Consider the following 9999-nt stretch of genomic DNA (forward strand, 5'->3'; position numbering starts at 1 on the left):
TAGTTGGGAGGGTAGGAGATGACCAATTCCATTCAACACTCAGAAATCCTTTCTGTGCAGTACCCTCACTGATACGACAGCAGCTTTTGAAGCGAGAGCTATTTATCAATAAGCCCAGGAACGCTAATGAACAAATCTTCACTGGGTTCTTGATAGTCTGGGGCAGAGAGAGAGTGATACTGAACTCAAAGGGTGAATTGCAATCATCTTTTGCCTTTTTTCCAACTGTCTCTCTCCGCATCTTCCTTATGGCTAAGGTGACTGGAACACAAATGCTTTCCTTCAAGGGATTTGAAAAGAGTTCATAACTGTTAAAAATAAGCTTAAAAATTTGTAATTCCTAAGTGACTTTCCAAGGCTGATTGCAGAAGGTTACACAGGGCTAGATGTGAAGTCGTATAATCCTGTTTTTCAAATGTCAGCAGGAAAAATGTAAAATTCTCCTTCTGGCTTTCTCAAGCCCTTGTGTAATCTGATGCAGCACAAATCAATACATTCTTGAGACAGTGTTCCATGGAAAATGTAAATTGTGATGTTATCTGATATTCGGTTTGTACAAACTCAAGCAAACTGCAGAAACTGTAATCCCAGGCTGTGAATCACCATTGCGGATCTAATCGGTACCACTCTCTTTTGTCCATCAGCTCTGCTTCCTGCAGCACTGTGAAGCAGTGGAAGTATGGATTACACATGGCTTGTACTCTTTTCCACTAACATGCCCTGATGGGGGCATGAAAATGGCAACTGTAGTATGACCAAGCAGCTAATCAGAAACAAATCCTGATACCTAGTTTCTGTCTCACGTGTGCAAATAACCTCACCTTTCCAGTGTGAGAGTGTTCAGGAACTCACAGTCAGCACACATCTACCTTTACTTTTTAAAGCAAGAGTTGTTACAAGGGAGCAGACTGCTTAGGAGCTGTGATTAGAAGGAAGTTCACTAGCGCAACAAATGGTTGAACAGACAATACAAATCAACAGATGCCAAACTATTTGAAGCCTGTTACAGAACAAAAGGCCTGCCTCCTCAAATGAGGTCCAGGGCTGTAGAGCCCAGACAGAAGCACATACCAGTTTGCCAGCCATGCAGAATGAAATCCCCACAGACCGAATTCATCACGAGCAGCAGCTGACCAATAATGATTGACTGGACGGCTGATAGAACAGCTCATTCCTTGGGTTCCTCCATTCCTCGGTTTCTCAGAGACAGCAGCAGTGGGCTCAGATGACTCAAGCTATGTCTTTTGTCATGAAGGCCTGTGGCACATGCTCCTATGACATAAACTCACATTCATGGTGAAGCAGTCCTATATTTTAGCATAATCCATCAAGAGCTAAAAAGAATTTTTTTTTAATAAACTGACAGTAACAAGCAAGTCAAAACCCCTGCACCCCAAAATACACCCTGAACAAGTCTTTAGTTGTTTAGGGAATATTGGCAGGACTGTCTTCTTTTCCTCTAGGATCAAATAGTGCTTGGACACATTGCAGTTACTCCACAGCAATAACCACATCTGACATCACATCTGCATTACAATTCCCACTGCTTCAGCCACAATTTTAGGCCTTGTATTTACCAGCAAGGATGCATACCTGAATGGTCATGCGTGGACTTTGTAAGTTCCTTCATGAGCTCTTAGCTTTTAAAGCAGATCGCTACAGACATTTTAATGTTTTAGGGAGGAAAGATTCATACCCAATGTATGATAAAAGATAGAAATTCAGAAGGTCAAGAGAAGAAAGGAAAGACATGGACTAAGAAAGACAGCTTTTGTAAGGTGAGGACTTTAAAATAGAACAGAATAAAATCCTCTGATTCTGCTTTGAAAGGCTGGAAGGCTTCCCCAAACCCACTACCCAGACTGCTAATCTGAAAGGAACATGCAGAAAAGTCCTTGTGAAGCAAGCAACAGGATAAATGAGTTTACAAGGAGGAGGATACAAGAAAGGAGTACATCTGAGAAAGGCACACAAGGAAGGGTGGGACTGTTGGTTGGAAAGCCCAACTCTGTATAACATTTCTAATAAATGGACTCACCCAAAGATGTCCCAGAAAACTGAAATTTTCAGTGTACTAGCTTATTGGTTTATGTGCTGACTACAGTTCTAAGTTTAAATCTAGTCCTCTCCTCAGAAGTCCCACACATTTTAAATAGCTTTCTAATTATATATTTTCATAGCAGTAGACAGTTTTTAAAAGAATATCAGACAAGCCAAGGGAACAAGCTCTTCTTGGACCATTTCCCATCCCTGTTATTTTCATTAAAAAACAAAGAGAGTATTGGTGCACTGAGACTATGGCTGTATGCAGCATGTGCCTGACTCAGGAAACAAGCAGTTTGTTATTATGCTTATTTCTGGCAATTCAAGCTATTACTGCTGAAAAACATAAAGCAATACCTATTTCACCTCAAGTATAAGTCTACAGATTCAAAATGTGTGTTCTAAGTCTTAATCTAGAGGGTGTCCCACCTGACTGCCTGTGAAATAAATCTGAACAAAGCACAGCAAAATATTACAATAAGTTACCTGCATCATTTCAGGCCATATTCATCAAGCAGTAGCTTATGAGTTCTGCATACTGAAAACACATAGGAGCTGGATATTGTGTAATCTAAGCCATCGCCCACCACTTCCATTTACACCGAGTTCCTTAAAAAAGGACAAATTCTCTCATCTACTGTCAATTAGCAGAGTCTCATTCAAGCTGATGCTGAATTAAATGGGCTAAAGATGCACACACTGACTGAGGCAGAACAGTCTTTCCTTCACAGCTGAGAAGCTCATCTTTGTTTAAGCATCTCATTTTATAAAAGGTTTTAAAATCCACATGCTAACATAAACTGCTTTGAAATGTTGTGTGGGTCAGTGTAGGGTGTGTATACCTGACTTGAAGACATTTATGTAACTGGCTCCTAAAACATACATATAACAAATACTGTAGCAGTGGCAGGAGCAGCTTCAGTAGCCAGAAATTGTGGCAATGGTTTTCCTCTCTCTTTCTTCACATTTGAGTCTTGATCACTTAATATACCTAGTAAATATATGCCATCCATTCTTGGGAAATAAAATGAGATGCAGTATCCTTAAAATCAGCATTTTAAAACATGGGATAATTCTACCCTGCTGATTTAGCACTGCTCCTTTAAATGGAGCTTCCCATTTACCATTTATGTACCCAGTTTTCTCTGTTGCCTCCTTACAACCTTCTTTGCTTGAAGACCAAAATAGCATCACTAAGACATTCAAGGAATCTGTGAAGAAAAGTGCAAAGTGGGACTATTTTCTATATTTCAGGCTAGAAGTATGGTTTATTGGAGACATAATAGTGAAGTCACTAAGCCTATTCTTTACCACAGGATGCATGATTTCAGGCTAAATTATTGAAAACTCCGTTTTAAATGAGAAGTCTATCAACCTTAGGAGCTCATAAAGTGGAGTACTCTGCGCAGTCGAAGAGTTTTTCTAGACTACTCATTTTCAGATGAGGTTGGAGCCCAAGGGGATATTCAGAGAGCACTCAATGCCTATGAACCTAACTTATAACAAGACAATGTCAGTTCACACCTAACCGTTAGCAGAAAATAGGAGGAGGGAAAAACAGGAAAGAAGAAAAAATCATATAGTCATACTTTGCTTCTGTCAAAAGAGTTTGTAGTTTGAGAGAAATCAAAGCAGGAAAGCTGAAAGCTCACATGGCATTGCAGCTAAATAGATAGCATGTGCTGGGGAGAAAGGAGAAGCTCACAGTTGTGTGGGGAGAGAGAAGAAGGGTGTTAAAGGGAGTCCGAGGAGAAGGACAGGACTTCGTAACTTGGGTGTACAGCTGTGTATCTCCAAGTCAAAGGAATGAATGCATGTCTCCCTCTCTTCCCTGCCCTTTCTCTATCCTCAGTAGGACTTGGGAAACCTTGGCTCTTGTCAGGTAGGGAGAGCAACAAATCTCTAACTCCTCGTGGAATATAGTACTAGGGGATCCTTCCCAGGTTTCTGGGAACTTCTGTAAAATACAGAGCATGAGGCTGAATATACACGTGGTCAGTGCTTGTCACAATGTCCTGAGTACTTGGAGGAACTTGGAAAGGAGGCACTACTGGCTAAGATGAACGTGGGAGCTCACACTCCTTAATTTTCATTTTTCTATGTCTTTGCAGAGGGCATTTTCATTCAGCAGAGTGCCTCTCGCGGAGATGAACAGGCTACTTCACACTTCTTTAAAAAATTCATTCCGTTTAAAGGTCAGCAGTCCAAAGTCCATGCACACAATTGCATTTCCTTGAAACCAACAGTGCAACATAAATTTGCCATCCAAATACATAAACTTGCCATCACCTGAGTGATTTACAAAATGCATCCTAAAAAAAATAAAATAAATGGCCTCCCTGGAGGTTGAAAGATTGTTGCTGGGGTACTTCTTTGGAATCAAACTATGGCTGCAATTAAAACACAAAGGAACTCAGTCCTACAATGTCCATCACAGCTGCATAGTGCCTGCCACCTCCTCGGCAGTCAGCATGGCGCAAGCAGTTTGGCAAGGAATAGAACTCCATGAAAAGAAATGAATCTCACACTGGGACATAACAGCTCTAGGAGTAGCACTCAGGCTGCTTCCCCTTGTCAGCTGGAGCATGGGACACTGTTCACCTAAGTAGACTTGGCTGACTGAGTCATTCTTCAACCCACTTTGTGCACATGCTGGGGCCTGGAAAGGTCTTGCCCAACTCCCTGCTGTGCTCAGAGTTGGTCTGAGAGTCAGCAGGAGAAAACAAAGCTGAAAACCACTACAGTCCCTTGTAGCTGAGCTGACAAGCTTGGCTGAAACTGGAGCAGGGTGTTCAGAGACAGACAATGTACAAGCAGAGCAAAGTCTACTCAAATGTACAGGTAAATAACTCTAGAAGCATGCAAAGCTCTAGCAAGTGGATGTCTTTGATGCATATGTACTAATAAGTGCCAGATAACAAGGGGTTATTGGTTCCTAAAATACTCGCAGATTAAGAAAACAGGAAGAGTGATGAGCTGAAGGTCATAGCCAATAGCTGTATATGGCAAAATGTTCAAGGAGGAAAATTAACATTTGCTCACATTTCATGTATTAGTTTTTTGCTGTTGCTGTTGTTGTTATACTATTATTTATAGAGCTAGACCTGTTTAATGGTTTCCTCTCTCTTCACATCAGAGAAGACAAGACCACAGCACTTACTGCAGTGTGACCAAGTGCCCAATAGCAAGGAGGAAGTACACAATCTCTCCATCCCAGCCACAGCAATGTTTCAGTTGCTCCTGTTGCTAAAGCAGTGCAAAAGAAACATACTTCCAATTAAAATATTTCTCTTTCGTTAAAAAGCACAGTGCTCACATATTTTATAGTTGTTTATAGCTGAGATGACCTTCCTATCATGTTTAGCTTGGGTCAATCAGAAATAGTGATCTAAAAGGGAAACTTTCCACAACCTATTATCAGTATCTTGAATCAGTGATTTCCAAAATGTGGGCCACTGACAGCTGGTTGGTCACATGTGGCTGGCATTCCTTCCTTCTCATTGCTACTTCAATCTGAACACTGCTAAAAATATACCAAATGGCTTCCTAATATTGCTTTCTCATGCGATCACTAGCTAGTGTTGAAATGAGGATGTAAGAAAGACCGAAGACATAAGAAGCGTGAGAGTGGTGCTCCACGTGTTGGGAGATGATAAAGGGAGGCATGGCTTTTCAAGGAAATGTGAAGAGCAAAACCAATCTCCTGCCTCAGGAAGAAAACGGGTATGTCAAACAAGATGTATTGGAAAATAGAGTTTCAGTTCAAGTTGTTGAGAAATATGTAGAATTTTAAAATGATTTTTACATTTTCTACTGTTTGCATCTGCAACTTCATCTTATTCTGAGACCACAATCATTATTTGTAGCAAGGACTCTTTTGCTTCAAAGTTTATCTTCCGCCCAGCTGGTATAGGGAGGCCTGGGCTCTAGGGTATATTGTTAGATGCCCAGTAGTTGAGAAAAATCTTCTAAATATTCAGTTCCACAAACACCAATTAAGGAATGTGTGTTGTCTGATCAGCACACTCTTTTGCCATTTGGGTACCTGAGGTGTTGGACAGCTGCAAAGAAATTCTGCATTTCGCTTGTCCAACTACTTGCCAAAGTGCCAGAGATCACCACAAGACCCTAAAACCTCTGACTCCTCCTGACCATGGGCTATGTCAAGTATGTGAATGCGGTGCAGCCATCTCAAGAAGCATTTGGATTAAGACTGATCTTTAGATCCTTCATAAATCAAAAAATGAGAATAGAATTCTGACCAGTTTTTCTGGCAGCACAAGACATTCACAGGGGTGGAGGGTGGGTCTATTGAAATAGATTTTAAGAAAGGAGATAAGCCAGCCAAGCCTCGTTTTGTGTCCCCTATGCGTCACTTTGTTACCCTGGACAAAATTGGGTGGTGTTGCTTTGAAGCCCTAGAGAGACCATAGCCTTACTGGGGCAGTTTATTTGGAGCCGCAGGCTGAAATACATGTTGTAATACCCAGCAGATCCCTGACCGCAGATTCCAGACAGGCCAGGATCTCTCAGAAGCCTGGGCAGTGATATCACCAGTCTCCAGAGAGGGTGGGATCTGGGAGCCTGTTCTAAGAAGATCTCAGGCTTCAGGCCGGACAAATAAAGCTCTCACATGCTTTTCAGCCAGGCAGCTGCATGTAGTTTAGCAGGAAGTTCTTTGTACTACGTGACCGGGTCATAGGCATAAACAAAAGGGTACTGAGAGACTGTGTTAACAGCCTGGTTCTCATGTCCATCTGTGTGATACTCATGTCACTAAAACTTAAATGCTCACAAGAGGAACTTGACATCAAATGTGCATGCTGCAACATTTGCTGTAAAGGGAACAGTAAAACATTCAGATAAGTCATGCACTTGCAGAAGTTTCACTGCTACTAAAACAATAGCCGAAGGGTAAGTTTTCAGTAAGAATTAGACAGGAATTTAACCATTCTGCTTACGCTAATCCCCCTGAAATTTATCTTTAAATTAATCCAGAAACAGAAGGATGGTCTATTCCTTTAATGAGAAATAAACCAAGGAAACAACAGTTGAACAGTCATCTGAAAGAAGTAAGAGAAAGGACACAGATCCTCACAGACCTCTTCTGGACCTCCCCCAACATATTGGATTTAAACGTGCAATCAGATTCAACTTCAGTTGAAAAATGTGGGTTATTGAATCCTCGTAAGGAGCCTATTTAAGTTGGAAAGTCAGAGAAGTTGCTGCAGAGTGGCAGCTACATGTTACAGGGAAAAAAGAGAACAGGCTTATGGAGACTGATGCCCAGTGTTACTGTTCATTCACATCCACAGCACAACAATGAAGGGAAGAGACTGGAAGGACACAGCTTGGAAGAATCTGTTACATGGATTATAAAATTCACTGTTTTAAGTCTGTTTAATTTATTCAGCTTTGTACTTCATTCTTTTCAGGACCTTCTTTTCTCCATTAATGAATGCATTGGAACAACAACAAAAATAAAACTTTGTTGTCTCCAGTAATGGTACACTTTAAACAAATGATGGGACTTTTCTTACTTAAAACAGGACAGGAAATTGTGTTGGGTCAGGTCTTTGCTCCTCTCCTGATTTTGATGACAGACAAAGCAGCAGGCAACAGTTTCCCTAATAAATCTCAATTTTTTGCAGTTTTAGTCTTCGTCACCCTCCTCCACCATTTTCTGTTGGAAGCCTGCACACCTTAGGGAGGCTTCTCCAGAAAATGGGAGAAAAAACAGCAGCAAATTGGGCTGAGTCAGTGGTGTCTTGCCATTGAGCAAGACCACACAGTGCTTTGGCATGGAGGTGGGAGGGTTTTGTGCAGCGTATCCTTCTAGAGAGTGAGCTGCAGAGAGAACTAAAACAGCACTTTCTTGCAGATGGAATCACAACTTTTCCTTGAAGTGGAATCACAGGGCTAAAAGCTCACAGAAACTCTGCTTCTATGGGAAATGGCCTAAACCCACCAGACAGCATAAGCATCTGGATCTAGCCTTGCAGTTGGGCTCAGGCTGTGAAATCAGACCTTGACTCCAAAATAGGGAAAACGAGCTGTTACCCATGACTGAGGAAAGAAAGCGGTCTAGACATATGGAGGAGCCAAAGCACTGTTGTCTTCATCTTGTGGTGGGGAAAAGCAAGGGGACAACTGCTTGAACAAATGACCTCTATCTCCCCTGTGTCCAGATACAAACAAAGCTGATTGCTTTGCAAGGAAGAAAACTGCAGCATTTTCCTATTTCTGTGAGAAATTGCCCCCTGAACACAGCAGCCAGCACCCTGTAAACTGTCTTGTGCTTATCCTGTGGTAGAACCAGTCCTCTGATTTTTGGGACACCTGTTACCTTTCTCAGTATGAAATGGCCAGTTGGATCCTGTTATGCCAAGCGTCAATCCCAAGACAGCCACAGATCTGTCCGTTACCAACAGAGGAGCTGAAATTAAATTAGGAAGAACTTCTAGTGACCTGCTGAAGGTTACCAGCTGCCTTCATGTCAGCACCAAAATTGCAATACCAGACTAACTGGCCTCCAGTCAGAGGTTTGGCCCCACCTATCCTATATATAGATTATTGTATCATATGTTCCCCCTTATTGCTATGCAACTGGGTGTCAGAACAAAAACACAATTAAACACTGTGCTTTTAGCCTCACATAACCAGATGTTGGGAATATTTTTCTTCATTGCACTTGTCTGAAAGGTGGATGAAATCACTAATCGATGCTCAAGCTGATTTCATCTCAGGAAGGGAATGTGTTGCAATTTCTCTGTTGAAAAACCTTAATTTGAATACAGTAGGAGCTGACTAAGCCCTCTTGTATCAAAGCCAAGTGTTGCCTCAACGTGAGAAAGAGGCTCATAAACACTCTTTTTTCATAACCAGTTCTTATTCTGCTAGAGAATGGGCATAGTTCTTCTTAGTGAAGCCTCAGCTCTGTGGTTTGTACTGCTATTGCCTGGAAGCCATCAATCCGGCTTTTCTCAAGGCTAGGAATGGTGACAACACCTCTTTACCAGTCTAAACCTCCTAGCCGTGCCTTAAATCGGTGGTTAAGATAGCTGGTTCAACAGATGTTACCTTTATAAATATTTGTGAAATTGCTCTACATGACAGCATCTTGAAGGCTCTGAAACTGGTCATTTTTTTCTGATGTGCCCTAAGGCAACATTCTGGCTACAGTAAATCAACAGAAATTTACCACTGAGTTTGCTCAGGCCAGTTTTATAGTCCTAGGGCTCTCAATCATCCTGATGACAAATCAGGGAAAAATTTGCTCCAGGTTGGAGACTTGTTTTCCAGCCTGTCTCTCTCTTGCCTTATTATCTCCAGTAAGTAAAATAGAGATATAAATTCACTCACTGAAGGGTTCTTCTTCCTCATGTTTTATGCTTTTGATCCATACAAGTACCCAAAGAAATTGGTTTCCAGCTATTGGTTTAGCTCAGTTTCTAAAAAAACATAGGGGACTGCAACCACAACCACCTGTGAGGAAGCAGGGCCTAATGGTGCCATACTACACTCCTGTTGACATATTTTCCCCTCTCTAATTTTTATACATATACTTATTTTAACTGTATGTACACAAAAACGGAATTTGTCCGTTTGGTACTTCACATTACTTTCATTACAAAACTGCGTAAAGAAGACAGCAAATCAATTTCATAGTCAGTGCTCACACAGCAGGAGGCAATTCATACTGACATCTGATACCTGCTGGCTGCTGCTTCCAATTATGCCAGATGCCAGAGAGTGGGGCTGTCGAAATAACAGTGTCGACGATGCAATCAAACTAGTTAAGATTCTGGAAGTGTGTTTTGCTTGGTTCAGTGCGTCATCAAATTCCCACCATAAGCAAAATAGTGACACCTACTCTTCTTTTGTTAACTTTTTAACAGGCAAAGAGATGCACATTAATTCAATGTAAAGTTGCATCTTTGGATATATAGCTGACTC

General features: G+C 41.5%; 1 long non-coding RNA gene across 1 annotated transcript; it reads left to right on the top strand.

Moving 5' to 3' along the window:
- Window positions 1-4711: 4711 nt before the first annotated feature.
- On the top strand, window positions 4712-7565 carry LOC116216377. Its single transcript, XR_004159050.1, has 3 exons — window positions 4712-4884; window positions 5619-5766; window positions 7042-7565. It is a non-coding gene; the product is annotated as an uncharacterized LOC116216377 (long non-coding RNA).
- Window positions 7566-9999: the final 2434 nt, after the last annotated feature.

The sequence above is a fragment of the Meleagris gallopavo genome, chromosome 2, assembly GCF_000146605.3.
Source record: "Meleagris gallopavo isolate NT-WF06-2002-E0010 breed Aviagen turkey brand Nicholas breeding stock chromosome 2, Turkey_5.1, whole genome shotgun sequence".
NCBI classification, from domain to species: Eukaryota; Metazoa; Chordata; class Aves; order Galliformes; family Phasianidae; genus Meleagris; species Meleagris gallopavo.